The sequence below is a fragment of the Vigna umbellata genome, chromosome 9, assembly GCF_029865625.1.
Source record: "Vigna umbellata cultivar VRB3 chromosome 9, Vumbellata_1.0, whole genome shotgun sequence".
NCBI classification, from domain to species: Eukaryota; Viridiplantae; Streptophyta; class Magnoliopsida; order Fabales; family Fabaceae; genus Vigna; species Vigna umbellata.
The window spans coordinates 20,843,297-20,860,410 of NC_142173.1; the positions used below are offsets into that span (position 1 = coordinate 20,843,297).

General features: G+C 41.0%; 1 long non-coding RNA gene and 2 pseudogenes across 1 annotated transcript; 1 reads left to right on the forward strand and 2 right to left on the reverse strand.

Annotated features, from left to right (window-relative positions):
- The first annotated feature begins 187 nt into the window (after positions 1-187).
- LOC148192893 (uncharacterized) lies at positions 188-12,161 on the forward strand (annotated as a pseudogene).
- On the reverse strand, positions 11,815-13,359 carry LOC148192894 (cellulose synthase-like protein D3 pseudogene; annotated as a pseudogene).
- A 347-nt stretch (positions 13,360-13,706) lies between these two features.
- LOC148192895 (uncharacterized) lies at positions 13,707-16,228 on the reverse strand. Its single transcript, XR_015781865.1, has 5 exons — positions 15,726-16,228; positions 15,525-15,644; positions 14,332-14,550; positions 14,044-14,103; positions 13,707-13,961 (listed from the first exon to the last, which is right to left on the reverse strand). It is a non-coding gene; the product is annotated as an uncharacterized LOC148192895 (long non-coding RNA).
- Positions 16,229-17,114: the final 886 nt, after the last annotated feature.

Here is a 17,114-nt window from a genome sequence, read left to right on the forward strand (position 1 = left end):
TAAATTAAATGCACTTTTCATTCAATGCAAAATTAAACAACCATTCATCACCGAACAACACACAAAAAAAATAAATGCTTGGACAGTAGAATAAAAATAAAATGAGTCAATTTGCTTCAACCTCTAACAACAAATAAAGTGAATCCAAAAGGTGGGGAAGGGGGCCGTGTGCTCTTTCTTTCAAACCATGACAGTGTGCTTCCTTCTCTCCCTCCAAACTCTCCGAGAAACATTCAAAAGCAAAGCCAGAAAACAGAAATCTGAGAAGGTGGCGGCTGCTGTTCTGATTCAGGCCGAGGCACCCTCCAAACAAAACTCCATGCTCTTCATTCCAGCACCATTCTTTTCTTCAGTCGTAGCCTTCCATTCTCTCAACGTGCTGCTGCCAAAAAAAATGAAGCTCTCTTCTCCTTTTCTTTAAAGCCAAGAAAACCAAAAAAAACTGCTCCGTGGCGGCTGGAACTCTGCTTCTTTTTTTACTGTAGTCGCTGGACCTTTCCGTGTGCGTAACCCTTCTTTCGTGCTCTTTAATTTCTCTTTGCACCTCCTGGACCTCTCAAGTTGCTGGATGCACCCGCTGCTTGTTGGACCAAGAACTTTTTTTTCTCACCGTCACACCACTTTTATGCTAGCTGCTGGAAAATGAAAGAAGATGGGGTTGGCCTGCTGCCGTGTGCACCTCCCAGCGTACGTATGATTCAATGTGGGCTGCTGTACCAATTCAAAGCTGCTGGACCAGCTTTTCTTTTGCCACCACATGCTGCTTCACGCGTGTTGCTGCTGCTGGCTTCTTGAATTTGCTGGACGTCACTCCCCTCTTCAATGCATACACCACTCCCATGTGCATCAAAAATTTAAACCCACACCTCTCTTTCATTTTATTTTAAAATATATTTGATGTGGTATTTCTTTTCACCTCCAAATGTCTCAAATTATATTTCCAAAAATTTCCCTACAATTAATAATGCAAATAATTAGCTCAAATAATTCAAATTAATTAAAATTTGAATTTCCGATCAAATTAAGCACAATTAAGAAAAATGGGAAAATACTGGATATTTAAGCACAATTCCCTGATTAAATTCGGTACAATAAGCTAAGTGAAATTGAGAAAATATTGACTCATCACTCATCACCTTCTTCTCCGATCACGTTTCAGAACCGTAGAAACGTTCCTGGAGACGTGAGCGTCATTCTGATCCGAACAGAATTTGGAACGGAACTGGTAAGTCCTCATTGCTAAAGCTTTCGTCCTTTTGGTTTCATGCGAACCCTAGTTCTGGTTGCATGCATGGGTTCTAGGTCTGAGTTATTCCGATTTCTGGTGTTTTAGATTAAGTGGAAACTGTTGAGCGAAACCGAGGGTAGGAAGTTGTTAGAGGAAGCACTAAATCTTGCTCTTTGGGAATACACTGCTATCCAGGTAAGGGAAGCTTATATGTTTAATTTATACTTGTGTGTTGTATGAAAGAATGTTATGAAGATATGTATGTGGGCTGTTTGAGTATGCATGAACGAATACTGATTGTATGGATGAATATGAATTCTTATTTGGTTGATCCGCATGTTGGTTTGATATGTATGGAAGATGGATGATTAATGTAATGTATGAGTTATTAATGTGATAAATTCTATAAGATCTGTAGATTAATATTGGATATGAAGTTATGAAGTATGAATCGTATGAAAAATGAAAAGTTAAGATAGTTGGAAAAATCTGAATATGATAATTCTCTCTATGATAAATTACGTTCGTCATCGTACGGTCTTATACCGTTCGGTTTCTCTGACAAAGACTTAGAGTAGAATTCTTTCATTTGGAAAGAGTTCGGTTTGAGAACGAGCGCCTTCATTGAATTACTATGCTTGAGCGTTCGGCTCAGCCTAGAGTTGTAGTATGCTTTAAATTAAATAATATGGAATTAAGAAACGTTCGGTCTTATACCAAGCGTTCGTCCTAAAATAGCGTTCGGTCTGATACCGAACGTTCGTCCTAAATAGCGTTCGGTCTGATACCGAACGTTCGTCCTAAATAGCGTTCGGTCTGATACCGAATGTTCGTCCTAAATAGCGTTCGGTCTGATACCGAACGTTCGTCCTAAATAGCGTTCGGTCTTATGTCGAACGTTCGTCCTGAGTAGCACTCGACCTTCTACCAAGCGTTCGTCGAAATTGATGCTCGGTCATTTACCTAGCTTTCGTCATAGTCAGTGCTCGGTCACATACTAAGTACTCGTATTATTGAACAACCACTTGGATAAAATAGCGTTCGTTCAAGTATTTGAATATTCACCTTCTTACGTTCGTTCTAATACTAGTATCGGTCTTCCATGTACAAATTCCTTCAAAGAAAATTTCTAAGTATTATTAACCATCCTTCCTATATTGAATCTGGTTCAAGATCTTTATTATGAAATTTTCTAAGTATCAGTACTCCTTCAAATTGAGTCGTTTCATTTAACTGACCAAACAGAGAGTCACGTTCGTCCATCCAGTACTTATTTTAGACGTTCGTCCTTTTATGCTCTTAAAGTTAAATATGAGAATGATGATAAATTATAAGATCTTACCATGCGAACACTATATTGAGTGATTCTATGAGTATGGGATTTGAACGAGCGTTCCATGGAGGAACGTCTCTTATATATATTTGAATGTTAAATTTGGTAAAGTATGACTGTGGATAAGCTAAGCCAGGCTTGGTCCATCCTGATATTCCGTGACACTCATTCTCAAGTAGAGAGGAGTAGTTCATGTGTGGGAATGGCAGGAGGTCCTTAGTCCATAAGTTAACATGGGCGACGTAAGAACGGACTAACCTCGAGTGGCAGCTGATTAGGTATATCCCGGCTACTACACCACTCGGGTGCGAGGACGCTTGTAGCTACACAGATCATACAGTCCGGACGGTCGTCATAAATATATATATATATATATATATATATATATATATATATAGTCATATAATGTTACATGAGTGCTTGCGTGGAATGATATGTTTATTTTATATGTTGATGTATAATTTAAATTATATAAGCTTACCCTTTCGTTTCCTTGTGTTGTCGCCTTGTATATGTACGTTCGTCCTGTCATTGCAATGATCATCCGTGTGGATGTGAGCAGATGGAGGTGCGTCACTTGAAGAAGTGCTAGAAGAAGAAATTTTGGAAGACGCTAACCTGGTGGATGTAGAAGTTAAAGCCGAGCCTTAGAGCGCTCGCGAGTGTTTGTAGTTAGTTTTATTTATGTTATTTTGAACGTTCGGTTATAGTTTTGTAAGACCGTTCGTCCCTGAACTCTTGCTTGTATAAGCGTTCGTTATTTCTTTATGATTATGCCGTTCGGCAATTAGACGCTAGTTCAGATTTTGTAAGACTGCACTGTTTTATATATGATTAATGTAATTAATTCTGATTATGGTAATTACTATATGTTGGGATGTTACATTAGTGGTATCAGAGCAGTTTTGTCCTTTTAAGGAACACTGTAGGTTATGAGTGCACTACGTTTTTGCTGTGTGCTTATTATGTGTTAATGAGTTATTGTTTTAACTCTTGAACATTACTAACGCTCGTTTTTCTCTGATCCAGAGAACTAATGGCGCCTAGACTTCCTCCTCCTCCTCAACCGAATGAGTCCGATACGTCCAGCAACACTAGGTTGTTGGAAACCGTGGTTGAAAGGCTGCATCAACAAAACACAACTTTACTGGAACAGAACGCCACTCTGATGCAGCAAAACCAGGCCGCTATGCAGAGTTTGGAGGCCTCTCGTGCCAATTCTGAGACGACGCAAAGACAATTAATGGAGATCTTAGCTGCTACAAGACACACCCCGGGAGCGTCTTCTTCCAACGTTGCCCCGCCTGCAGCTGAATGGAGTTTGGAGAGTTTCCTCCAACATCATCCGGCTAAATTCAGTGGAAAATGCCTTCCTGATGAGGCGGACCAGTGGCTGAGAGACATGGAGCGTATTTACGATGCTAAGAGGTGTCCAGATGAGAGCCGCTTGGCTTTTACAGAGTACTTGTTGACTGGTGAAGCTAGCCACTGGTGGACGAGTATGAAAGCCATCTTAACGGACGCTCAGAATCCCATCACCTGGGCGGTCTTCAGAGGCAAATTTTATGAGGAGTACTTCCCAGATAGCGTTCGTTACGCTAAGGAAGTTGAGTTTCTTCAACTGTCACAAGGGGCAAAGTCAGTGTCGGAGTATACCAACACCTTTAAACATCTTCTGAGGTTCAACACGATGGCCACCAGTGAGGAGTGGCAGTGCAGGAAATTTGAGAATGGGCTGAGGAGTGACCTGAAAGTATTGATCTCAAGTTTATGTATCCGGTCGTTTCCTGCTATGGTTGAGCGAGCCAAGGTTTTGGAGAAGAATATGGCAGAGGCGGAACGGTTGAAGAGGCAGCAACAGGTGAGTAGGGGACCGATCGTGTCCAGAGGAGGAACTGTTCAGAGGAGACCTCCATACGCTCGTCCAAACCAGCCTTCTCAAACGAGCGGATCTCAAGCAGTAGTCCCTGTCGGACAATCTGGACAGGGAAGTGTGGTTTGTTTCCGGTGCGGAGGACCGCATTATAGGTCTTCGTGCCCTCAGTTAGTGGGAGGAAAGCACTGCAACCGTTGCGGAAGGAATGGGCACTTGGATCACGAGTGCAATATGAGTGGGCGAGCAGTAATGAGACCACCGACCGCTGGAAGGAATCAGCCAAGGGGTGGACGAGCCCAAGCGAGTGGGCGAGTGTATGCTATAACGAGCGTTGAGGCAGCGAGCTCAGGTAATCTTATAATTGGTGAATGCATGCTGTTTGGTAGACCGTGTTGTGCTTTGTATGATTCGGGGGCAACGCACTCCTTCATCTCGAAGGCGTGTGTTGAAAAGCTGGGATTAGAAGTGAGCGAGATGCAGTTTGATCTGGTGGTGTCTACACCAGCAGCGGGTGAGGTTAGGACTTCCACTATGTGCGTCAAGTGTCCCATAGAAGTGGAAGGGCGTAAGTTCAAGGTTAGCCTTATCTGCTTACCTCTTCAAGGGTTGGAGGTGATTTTAGGAATGGATTGGTTGGCTGCCAATCGCATTCTTATTGATTGTGGAGCGAAGGAATTAATCTTCCCTGGTGAAGAAGAAGAAGTTCTTTCAGTGACGCTCGGCCAACTGAAAGAAGACATTATGGAAGGCGCCAACTGTTTTCTCATTATGACGCATGAAGATGGAGAAGTTGGGAATGCGAATTTAGGACGATCGTCCACTAGTGACAGCAATGGACGATCGGTTGTGAAAGAATTTGCGGACGTTTTCCCGGAAGAGATACCTGGACTTCCCCCTCGTCGTGAAGTGGAGTTTACCATTGATTTGGTGACGACAGCGGCTCCTATCTCGGTTCAGCCATATCGAATGTCGCCTGCTGAGTTAGCTGAACTCAAGGAGCAAATTGAAGAGTTGATAGAGAAGAAATTCATTAGGCCGAGCGTATCACCCTGGGGAGCGCCCGTGCTGTTAGTAAGGAAGAAGGATGGCAGCTCTCGGTTATGTATAGACTACAGGCAATTAAATAAGCTGACCATCAAGAACAAATACCCATTGCCAAGGATAGATGACCTGCTGGATCAGTTGCATGGGGCTGCAGTGTTCTCAAAGATAGATTTGAGATCCGGGTATCATCAAATCAGGGTTAAGGAGGACGACATCCAGAAGACAGCATTCAGGTCTCGCTATGGGCATTATGAATATGTGGTGATGCCTTTTGGAGTAACGAACGCTCCAGCCGTGTTCATGGAATATATGAACCGCATATTCAGGCCTTATTTGGATAAGTTTGTGGTCGTCTTCATAGATGATATTCTCATCTATTCCAAGAACGAAGACGAGCATGAAGAACATCTTAGACTTGTACTTGGAGTGTTACGGGAAAAGGAGCTATATGCCAAGTTGTCTAAGTGTGAATTCTGGATGAAGGAGATTCAGTTTTTGGGTCATGTGGTGTCGGCTGGAGGCATCTTGGTAGATCCAGCGAAAGTGCGAGCGATACTGGAATGGGAGAGTCCGCGTTCGGTCACTAAGGTACGTAGTTTTGTTGGACTGGCGGGCTACTACAGACGTTTCATTGAGGGTTTTGCTAAGATAGTGGCGCCGCTAACTCAGTTGACTCGTAAAGACCAGCCGTTCGCCTGGACCGATCGTTGTGAGGCCAGTTTCCAGGAGTTGAAAGTGAAATTGACGAGCGCTCCAGTGTTAGTTATTCCAAACGCGTCTAAACCTTTCGAAGTATATTGCGACGCCTCTCACCAAGGTTTGGGTTGTGTTTTGATGTAAGAGAAGCGAGCGGTGGCTTATGCGTCTCGTCAGTTGAGGATTCACGAAAGGAATTACCCAACGCACGACCTGGAGTTGGCAGCGGTCGTTTTTGCGCTGAAGATTTGGAGACATTTCTTGTACGGATCCACGTTCCAAGTCTTCAGTGATCACAAGAGCCTCAAATATTTATTTGATCAGAAGGACTTGAACATGAGGCAGAGGCGTTGGCTAGAATTTCTGAAAGATTATGATTTTGAGCTGCTGTATCACCCTGGGAAAGCTAACGTGGTAGCGGACGCTCTTAGCAGAAAGGTGGTGCATGTGTCGTCCATGATGGTGCGCGAGTTGAGCTTAGTAGAGAGTTTCAGAGATCTAAGGTTACAGTTTGAGTTAGAACCGAGCAGCATCAAGTGCTGTAACCTTAGAATATCTAGCGATGTGTTTGATCGGATTAGAGTGAAGCAACGTGAGGATGAGGAGCTGGTGAAGATTTTGAGCGCGCTCGGTTCGGATCAAGCTAAGGGGTTCAATACGGGAACGGATGGCATGTTGCGTTATCTGGGTAGGACGTGCGTTCCAGATGATGGCGAGCTGAAAAGAATTATTCTGGAGGAAGGTCATCACAGCCGTCTTAGCATGCACCCTGGCATGACTAAGATGTATCAAGATCTCCGGAAATCATTTTGGTGGCCTGGAATGAAGAGCGATGTCGCTCGTTTTGTGGCATCTTGTCTAACCTGTCAACGAGCGAAGACGGAACACCAAAGACCTGGCGGCCTACTGCAGCAATTGGAAATTCCCGAATGGAAGTGGGATAGCATATCCATGGATTTCGTGACCCATCTACCACGTACGGTCAGAAATCATGACTCGATTTGGGTGATTGTGGACAGACTAACGAAGAGCGCCCACTTCCTGGCCGTGAACTTGAAGATGTCGATGACGAATCTGGCTAAGTTGTATATTAAGGAGATCGTTCGTCTGCATGGAGTGCCTTCAAGCATAGTTTCTGACCGAGACACGAGATTCACATCTCGGTTTTGGCAATCTATACAAGGTGAGTTAGGGAGCAGACTACAAATGAGTTCAGCGTATCATCCACAAACGGACGGCCAGTCTGAAAGAACTATCCAGACGTTAGAAGACTTGCTGAGGACGTGCGTCCTAGATCACTTGGGCGCATGGGATGAAGTCTTGCCACTGGTGGAGTTCACGTATAACAACAGTTTCCAAGCGAGCATTGGAATGGCACCGTTTGAAGCACTTTATGGGAGAAAATGTCGAACGCCACTTTGTTGGTTCAAGGAAGGAGAGAACGTGCTAACTGGACCCGAGCTTATCCAGCAAACGACCGAGAAAGTCAAGCAAATTCAGGAGAGGTTGAAGACGTCTTTGAGCAGGCAGAAATCTTATGCTGATAAGAGGAGAAGACCGTTGGAGTTCGCTGCTGGAGATCATGTGTTCCTTCGACTCAACCCAATCACTGGTGTAGGCCGAGCCGTTCGTCCAAAGAAGCTGTCTCCCAAATTCATTGGACCATACCAGATTCTGAGGAAGATCGGACCAGTAGCGTACGAGCTTGCATTGCCGCCTCAACTATCAAACCTTCACCCAGTTTTCCACGTTTCTCAACTTCGGAAGTATATAGCGAATCCATCACATGTACTGGAGTTGGAGGACGTCCAGCTTCGTCCAGACCGAACGTTGGAGCTGCATCCAGTCCGTATAGAAGATAGCCGCACCAAGTACTATAAAGGCAAGGACGTTCGTTTGGTGAAGATGGTGTGGGACGCTAAGACTGGTGATTCAACGTGGGAAGTTGAGAGTGCCATGAAGGACTTATACCCTAATCTATTTCCGGGTGAGTCTTTAATTTTCGAGGTCGAAAATTTTTGTAGATAGGTGGAATGTGAAGTCTCGGAAATTTAAACCTTGATTACTGTCAAATCTGTCATTATTTCACTGCTGAGTCACCTGACTGCTTCCATAAATGCAACGCGCCACACGTTCAGTGCATTAAAAACGCACTAAACGCTGCATGCAAGAGCGCCACTTGTCACGTAGAAGTTTCGGAAGTCAGAAGTGAGAGTGCAGGTGTCAGCAGAGGAGACGCTCGTTCGTTTGGGCGTGGAAATTAACAAAACTGAGTTTCGAAAAACGCTCTCTCACCTGCACGCACTCTTCTTCTTCCTCAGAACCAAACTCTTCATTTTCTCCAACTTCTCTCTAGAACCAGTTCACTTTCTCTCTACTGTAACTCATCACCTTCTTCTCCGATCACGTTTCAGAACCGTAGAAACGTTCCTGGAGACGTGAGCGTCATTCTGATCCGAACAGAATTTGGAACGGAACTGGTAAGTCCTCATTGCTAAAGCTTTCGTCCTTTTGGTTTCATGCGAACCCTAGTTCTGGTTGCATGCATGGGTTCTAGGTCTGAGTTATTCCGATTTCTGGTGTTTTAGATTAAGTGGAAACTGTTGAGCGAAACCGAGGGTAGGAAGTTGTTAGAGGAAGCACTAAATCTTGCTCTTTGGGAATACACTGCTATCCAGGTAAGGGAAGCTTATATGTTTAATTTATACTTGTGTGTTGTATGAAAGAATGTTATGAAGATATGTATGTGGGCTGTTTGAGTATGCATGAACGAATACTGATTGTATGGATGAATATGAATTCTTATTTGGTTGATCCGCATGTTGGTTTGATATGTATGGAAGATGGATGATTAATGTAATGTATGAGTTATTAATGTGATAAATTCTATAAGATCTGTAGATTAATATTGGATATGAAGTTATGAAGTATGAATCGTATGAAAAATGAAAAGTTAAGATAGTTGGAAAAATCTGAATATGATAATTCTCTCTATGATAAATTACGTTCGTCATCGTACGGTCTTATACCGTTCGGTTTCTCTGACAAAGACTTAGAGTAGAATTCTTTCATTTGGAAAGAGTTCGGTTTGAGAACGAGCGCCTTCATTGAATTACTATGCTTGAGCGTTCGGCTCAGCCTAGAGTTGTAGTATGCTTTAAATTAAATAATATGGAATTAAGAAACGTTCGGTCTTATACCAAGCGTTCGTCCTAAAATAGCGTTCGGTCTGATACCGAACGTTCGTCCTAAATAGCGTTCGGTCTGATACCGAACGTTCGTCCTAAATAGCGTTCGGTCTGATACCGAACGTTCGTCCTAAATAGCGTTCGGTCTGATACCGAACGTTCGTCCTAAATAGCGTTCGGTCTTATGTCGAACGTTCGTCCTGAGTAGCACTCGACCTTCTACCAAGCGTTCGTCGAAATTGATGCTCGGTCATTTACCTAGCTTTCGTCATAGTCAGTGCTCGGTCACATACTAAGTACTCGTATTATTGAACAACCACTTGGATAAAATAGCGTTCGTTCAAGTATTTGAATATTCACCTTCTTACGTTCGTTCTAATACTAGTATCGGTCTTCCATGTACAAATTCCTTCAAAGAAAATTTCTAAGTATTATTAACCATCCTTCCTATATTGAATCTGGTTCAAGATCTTTATTATGAAATTTTCTAAGTATCAGTACTCCTTCAAATTGAGTCGTTTCATTTAACTGACCAAACAGAGAGTCACGTTCGTCCATCCAGTACTTATTTTAGACGTTCGTCCTTTTATGCTCTTAAAGTTAAATATGAGAATGATGATAAATTATAAGATCTTACCATGCGAACACTATATTGAGTGATTCTATGAGTATGGGATTTGAACGAGCGTTCCATGGAGGAACGTCTCTTATATATATTTGAATGTTAAATTTGGTAAAGTATGACTGTGGATAAGCTAAGCCAGGCTTAGTCCATCCTGATATTCCGTGACACTCATTCTCAAGTAGAGAGGAGTAGTTCATGTGTGGGAATGGCAGGAGGTCCTTAGTCCATAAGTTAACATGGGCGACGTAAGAACGGACTAACCTCGAGTGGCAGCTGATTAGGTATATCCCGGCTACTACACCACTCGGGTGCGAGGACGCTTGTAGCTACACAGATCATACAGTCCGGACGGTCGTCATAAATATATATATATATATATATATATATATATATAGTCATATAATGTTACATGAGTGCTTGCGTGGAATGATATGTTTATTTTATATGTTGATGTATAATTTAAATTATATAAGCTTACCCTTTCGTTTCCTTGTGTTGTCGCCTTGTATATGTACGTTCATCCTGTCATTGCAATGATCATCCGTGTGGATGTGAGCAGATGGAGGTGCGTCACTTGAAGAAGTGCTAGAAGAAGAAATTTTGGAAGACGCTAACCTGGTGGATGTAGAAGTTAAAGCCGAGCCTTAGAGCGCTCGCGAGTGTTTGTAGTTAGTTTTATTTATGTTATTTTGAACGTTCGGTTATAGTTTTGTAAGACCGTTCGTCCCTGAACTCTTGCTTGTATAAGCGTTCGTTATTTCTTTATGATTATGCCGTTCGGCAATTAGACGCTAGTTCAGATTTTGTAAGACTGCACTGTTTTATATATGATTAATGTAATTAATTCTGATTATGGTAATTACTATATGTTGGGATGTTACAGTAGACACAAAGAATAACACAAAACTTGAAACACAAATAAAAGAAGGTACAGAGACAGGGCTCACAACTTTCTCAATGCTTGAAAAATGTTGCATCCTGTTTGATAGAATTTTCTTGAATGAGTGAAGCCATAGTTGTTCCCTGCAATTGTTGAGACAATCAGCACTTTTGTTCTAATGACGAAAAAAGTAATCACGAAAGTAATAATAACTACAGATTACAATCTCTACAACATCCACGACAACCCAACCAAGGTGGACAATGAACTTCTTGCAGCTACATGCACAACAATTGATCCTCCCATGCTTCAATAATGAAACAAATTTTGATCAATGACTTATAATAATAATACACAACAAAGTGAAATGTAATTTATACATGTGGAAAACTGCTCATGCTCAGTACACCAAATATATTCATAGGAAAAAAATTCAAAGAAAATAAGTGAAAAATAAAGGCAAGTGGTGCAGACCCAAAAATTTAAAAATAAACACAAATATCTGCAGATGTGAAATTAAAGGGGTAATACAAAACAATTATACAAAATATCCTTGTAATCATGCCACATTACAGTCTTATAACAAATGCATTATGGTTATGAGCTATGAAGCATGATGCACAGTGATTAAAGGATGATAACTCTGGTCAGGTGTAGTAAAGCTATGGTGAAGAGGCAGGTAGCAAATATCAGGGAAAAATGTATGACCTTTGACACTTACGGATTTCCTGTATCGAACAGAGTACATAAGGTTCTTCTTTAATCAACTTAGTAGCATATAACTTGGTTTATTGAGCTTCAAATATTACTTCAGATTGAAGTTATAATTGTTTCAAAATCGTATAATTTTTTAGCATCAAACTTACTTTAAGTTGAAGCCCCTATAACAAGAATCCAAGAAAATTAATTTAAGAAACATAATCACCTGTGACCGACAAGAATCATTGCTCCCACTTGCTGCATAACATAATAATCGTTGCTTTAGACCATATTCTTTTATTAAGCTGAAAACATAATGGCTGATATCGCAGGGTAAATGATTTACAACTTCATAGTTAATCATAAAAAGAATAAAAATATAGATTAGAACATGAAATGCATAAACTAGAAAAAAGTAATAACCTTTCCTATCAGGTATTACACTGATATATTGTTCTGCTAACTCCAACTGCTATTCCATTGAGGTATCACACTGTATATTGTTCTGCTAACTCCAACTGCTATTCTTATCAGGTTAACCATCATGATTGTGATTGGTGGTATCATAAGGGATATCCACTTCACAACATAGAGATCAGCAAACTCATCATCTACATCATCCCCACCAGATTTTTATGTCAAGGTGAAAGAGATTTCAATCCCTGCTATCACTTTGAGCAAACCCTGCAGTACTGCAGCTAGATGTGCACTTGTTCCTCCAATCAACCAAAACTGCTCGTTTCTCCACCACTCTTCCAGCTCAATGCCGGACCACTTGATTTCAAGCACAGCCAGCATGCACAAAGTCACAGTGATGGTCAAGAGATAAACAAGGAAAGTGATGTTGAGAGTTTGAACAATGAATTGGCCTGAGAAGAGGGAGAGTGCAGGGAGGAAGCACTAGACTATAAGGAAAAAGGAAGTGAATGGATAGATTCCAACATTAAGGTATGCAATCGGTTGGAGAAACTTCATTCTTGGGCTAGCTAGAAATGCATTGTTTCTTGAGAAGAATATTTCAACCGACCTAGTTGCCCATCTTAGGACTTGATGTAGTCTGTCAGTGAGATTTATGGGAGTTGTGCCACGGAATGCATCACGCTTGGTAACACAATAAACTGATTTCCATCCTCTATTGTGCATCCTGTAGCCAATAACGACATCCTCAGTAACTGATCCATAGATCCATCCGACACGCTGTCCCCATTCAGTTTTATCCTCGTACCAGCAAGAGATCACACTGATGGCCTCTGCCACGGTTGATGCATCAAGAAGCTCACGTGGTATGGTGAAGGCGCCAGGAGGGCGCCCCTCCAACAAGTCCATCAACCAAGTTCCTTCAAGTTCTGAGCACACCGTCCAGAGGTCGCCACAACATCGTCGTCATGCTGCGACCACCACCTTCGAACAACCCCCTCGGAATAATGTAATCCTTCAACCACCACCCTCCTCACCGGCACTATCCTAACGTCGACACATCAATTGCAGAAAAAAAGGGGTTAATTTTGATTTCAGAACGACAGAGGAAGATGCTTGGGGGTTCTGAGGTGAGAGACGAAAAATTGGGGGAAAGCTTCTCTGGAAACTAAAATTTGGAGAATGGGAGAGGGAAATCCCAAATTTTCATTTCACTAGGTCGATGCTTGTACCGACGGCCTATGGAGCCTTCGGTAAACTCAAAAAACCTTCGGTAATCAACCACTTACATGACCGTCGGTACATCCTTCGATAAATCAACTTTACCGAAGGCCTCAAAGGCCGTCAATATTATTCCTTCGGAAATTAACGCTTTTCCTGTAGTGATTAGATATAAACATTAGAAACCAATCTTATGATGATAACTAAACCAACCAAAGCAAAGGCACACTTAAATAAATAAACAAAATTTTCCTCATAGGAAACAATCATAGATCCAACTTACTCCAATTTCAAACTACATTATTTTCATAATAGTTATAGACATTTGAAGCAGGAAGAAGAAATGGCTTCGGCAAATTAAATTACTAATCATCCAATCATAATGTAGAACTATAATTAGTCAATAAGAGAAAAAATTTTAAGCTCGCCTTATATATAAAAAGGTATGCTTTTCTTTTCAAGACTTACTGTTTGTCTATTTTTTAAATGAGACATAATATTTGAAGAATGCAGATTATAAGAACTTATTTGTCGTAAACAACGTTAATATCAATAATATGCATCGTTAATATTTAGTACAGACAAAAAGGATTACACATTTACTACATAAATAATAATATATTTTACATAATAGAGATACACTAGTAAATAAAAGTGCATTAGAATTTAGTATTCTTCCTTGCCTCCTCCTTAGTGCTTCTAGCTCTGATCGTAAGCCAGGTAATACAACAGCCTCCCCAAGCATCTTCTCACACTATAGGGTATATATGATATACATGTCATGGTTAATGGCAAGGAACGTGACCCATAAGTGGTAAACAGGAAGAAAAATTCACCTGTTATGTCATTTTAACCAGCTCGTCAGCAAGAGAATCGCGGATAGATTCCAATGATGCCTGGAATTTGTATTATTAAAATATATCATCATTGTATCCCAAATAAAAAAGGGTCATCCAAATCACTTTTATGATCCAACAGCTTAATATAAATTATATTAGTGATAAAATATAAATTCTATTACTTGAACATCATGATAAATTCTCAATGATAAGAGAATGTCGAGCCCTGAATAAGAATGTATGGTGCAAAACGTTTACAAGGAATGAAGGCAAGAAAAATCATACCAGACGTGACATGTATGAAGAAAGTTCACCCTCCTTCTGACGAAGTGCAGCTTCAAAAGAACTGAGTGTCATGCTTTTCACATAGTAAGGACTCATACTTAGTTCCTGGGTTTCTTCTTTCAGAAATACTATCAGATGAGTCCAACGATGCTTGCAAAAAGTGGCTTTCTTCCAAGCTTCCAAGGGAGCTTGCACTAGAGATTTTCCGAGACAAGTTCCCTACATCATAAAGAATATTAAACATATATCACAGACAACTCAGCCTTAGTGATGGAAAGAGAAGCAGAGCATCACACCATTCTCAAAAGCAGAAGTTTGCTTTGTAATGGGAGTTTGATCTGACAATGGAGCAGAATGAACATGGGCAGTTCTCTCCAGCTCTCCAGTTCACACATTTTAAATCAATTATATAGTTGTTGATTAATAATATTTCTCCCTCACTGTGTTTGATTCAATAGAATTATTTCACTCATTTACTATTTTGAAGAGTGTTAATAAAATTATTTAATTCAGTTTCAAAGTCACGTCTAAAATTGAATGTTCCAAACATAGGGCAAAGCATACTCATGGTATGCACATTGCTATGAAAAGATCTTAACATGGATCTTTTTAGATTCACCACCTTTTAAGATGGAGGATATACATTAGAAAATTGACTGCATTTATTGCATTGACATCTGAACATATATGAATGAAATAAGAGTATTTTAACCTCTAAAAATATCACCCTTCGGAATCATATTCTCTAATTGACAGCCATAAAAGAATTAAGGCAAACTAAATTTTTCCATCAATAAGCATAGAAGAATTAAGTTTAGAAAAAGAACCTTAAATGGTAAAGCCAAATTATATCTCAGGACACTCGTTCTAAACAAACCATACAAAATTTCACCTCCCAAACTCAACGCAATATAGTGACATGTCCTGATCAATGATAAACCCCAAAAGAACGAACAATTGAAATAACACAGGCCTAGTAAAAACACACATGCTTGATCTTCATGTCCTAAAAGTTTATCATTTTTCCAGAACAGTTAGTTTCCTAACTAGAGGACATGAAGTGTCTTAAACCAAGACAAAAGTTACACCATATCAAGCAATAATAAGACTACATAAAAAATTGAACGAACAAACAATGAGTTAAAGGTCGTTAGCAAGAAGATAAAGGGCGAAAGAAAGAACGAAAAAAAAACCTCGTGATCACAATCAACAAGCTGCTGCTCACTAAGACTCACAAGTTCCCCTGTTTCTAGAAAGTGAGCCCCTTCCAGAGCCCCAGTAGCGCTGAAGCTCTAACACGAACCGCATGAACCCTAATTCACCAACAAATCGAAATCAATTATTCTAAAACAAACATTCACAAATCATATCATCATGATTAGTACTATTGGCACCTGATTCTTGATAGCGGTAACTACACCGTTATCTCTCCAATCAAAATCACTCGAAAGATTATCGGTGGGGAGAATGGGAGCTTTTTCCGCATCGTAGGGCAACCTCACCTCACAGGCCAAAAAACTTATTTTGGAACTCTATCGGCGTAAGGTCGGAGAACTGAGTCACGTCGTGAACCGCAGAAGGATCCAAGCTCTGGTGGCGCCGAGCACGGCACAAGTTAGCCTTGAACACAGTGAACCTGTAATCGTGCTCTTCCCCGAATCAATGAATGAAATGAAAATAAAGTGACCTACGCAGATGTGAGGAATTCCGAGAGCGGACACGACCTACGCAGCCACAACGCCTACAACACAGGGGAAGACCAACAAGAAGAAGATGGTGTGGGGCTTGGAGGAAAATGATTATGCTGAACTTTTTGGAGAAAAATGTATGAAGGCAGAAATGAATTGAGAGAGAATTAGGGTTTAGGGAAAATTAGGAACAGAAATGTCTCACGAAGTATTTTAGGAGAAGGGGAGTCAGGTAGATATTTTTGAAAAATTATTTAAAAAATAAAAAATAATTTAGGGGCGATTTTGCTTATAATCGTGATGAGTCAACATTTTCTCAATTTCACTTAGCTTATTGTGCTAGATTTAATCAGGGAATTGTGCTTAAATGTCTGGTATTTTTCCGTTTTTGATAACTATGCTTAATTGAACCAGAAATTCTTATTTTGATTAATTTGAATTATCTCAGACTAATTATTTGTATTATTAATTGTAGGAAAATTGTTGGATAACAATTTGGGACATTTGAAAGGTTGTCACTTAATTCAAGACTCTCCATAAAAGAAGTGTGCACAAGAAAGAGGACACTATGGTGATTTTACTCTTTGGCCCTTTGAGAAAGGGGTGCTTCAATTGAAAAACGGGGTGCATCCCGCAGCAGCACTCACGCATTTGGGCTGGAAAGAAGCACCATGAACAACAACTTCCATTCTTCCTTCATCACGGTTTGCACCCATTTATTTCTTCGTCCAATAATGCCAAAGTCCAGCAGAGCAAGGGGCTTCCGTGGAGAAGGAGAGGCACGTATTGGGTTGCCACATCTAGATTTGGTAGTATGAGAGGGGTTCAGAAAGCATGGTAGGAGGGTTGCAAGCAAATGGGAGCACCCACACTTTTTCTTGGCTGGAACGTGCAACACATACACATGATGGGCTTCACATTCTCAGCACATTTACGTGAGCAGCAGCACCTTGAGAAGAGAGACACGGCAAGCACGTCCAGCTGGCCCAACAGCAGAAGAGAGGGGTGAACACGGAGATAAGAGGCCCATCACCCTCTCCATGCTGCACTCCACATCACGGTCCAGCTGCCAGCAAATTGAAAAGGTGCACTTGG